This window comes from Euprymna scolopes, chromosome 7 (assembly GCF_053919585.1).
Source record: "Euprymna scolopes isolate OS-2025 chromosome 7, ASM5391958v1, whole genome shotgun sequence".
NCBI lineage: Eukaryota > Metazoa > Mollusca > Cephalopoda > Sepiida > Sepiolidae > Euprymna > Euprymna scolopes.
In genome coordinates this window covers 69,015,067-69,016,254 of record NC_136488.1, presented here as the reverse complement: position 1 = coordinate 69,016,254, position 1,188 = coordinate 69,015,067, and the positions used below count along the sequence as shown (strand labels likewise).

Below are 1,188 nucleotides of genomic sequence, written 5' to 3'. Positions count from 1 at the left end.
ATTGGCCTTGTGCCTAATTTGCTCGGTGGGGGAGCAAATAAATACCATCTGTTCCGGCAGATACTGCAAGCAAAGACCATATGTGGGGGCAACCCTACATATAAGACCTTGGTCAATGTAGGGGCAACCCTTCATACCAATTGTCACTATCCAGCTCCGATACTCCCCGGGGAGTTGGTCCCCATTTCCCCTTCACTCCTCACATTAAAAATCGGCCTTGTGCCTAATTTGCTCAGTGGGGGAGCAAATAAATAAATACCATTTGTTCCGGCAGATGCTGCAAGCTATGACTAGCTATGACTAGCTATGACTAGCAAAGACCAGATGTGGGGGCAACCCCACATGCCTGACCATTAACCAGCTCCCATTTCCCACCTCTCGGGAGCTGGTCCCCTTTTTCCCTTCCCCCTCCCTTCACTCCTCACATTAAAAATCGGCCTTGTGCCTAATTTGCTCGGTGGGGGAGCAAATAAACACCATCTATTCCGGCAGATACTGCAAGCAAAGGCCATATGTGGGGGCGACCCCACATTTAAGTCAATTTAGGGACAACCCTCATACCAATTGTCAGTATCCAGCTCCCCTACTCCCCGTGGAGTTGGACCCCATTTCCCCTTCACTCCTCACATTAAAAATCGGCCTTGTGCCTAATTTTCTCGGTGGGGGAGCAAATAAATACCAACTTCACGTATAAGACCTTGGTCAATGTAGGGGCAACCCTTCACACCAATTGTCACTATCCAGCTCCCCCACTTCCCGAGGAGTTTGTCTCCATTTCCCCTTCACTCCTCACATTAAAAATCGGCCTTGTGCCTAATTTGCTCGGTGGGGGAAGCAAATAAATACCCTTTTTCTTTGCCTTTTGGCCAAGATCAAAGTGTAGTATCTGTTCTGATTGCATGCTGTACTTATGTTTGTAACTTTGTGATATAAAGTGGGGGATCACTTTTCTGTATTAATTTAATTTAAAATGGTCACCCACTTTAAAACAGTCAGTCTTAAAGCCATTCAAGTCATTCTCCAGGTCATTCAAGTTGTTTTTGAAGGATTTCAGTTATTTTTTAAGCATTCACGTCATTCTTAAGGTCATTCAATTCATCCTTACGATCATTAAAGTCATTCTAAGTCATTTACTGTTTTTTTAAGTCATTTCAGCCCATTTTTCGGTCATTTTGGTTTATCTTTAAG

General features: G+C 44.4%; 1 pseudogene; it reads left to right on the top strand.

The window, feature by feature from the left end:
- Positions 1-846: 846 nt before the first annotated feature.
- LOC145280595 (U2 spliceosomal RNA) lies at positions 847-983 on the top strand (annotated as a pseudogene).
- The last annotated feature ends 205 nt before the right edge of the window (positions 984-1,188 follow it).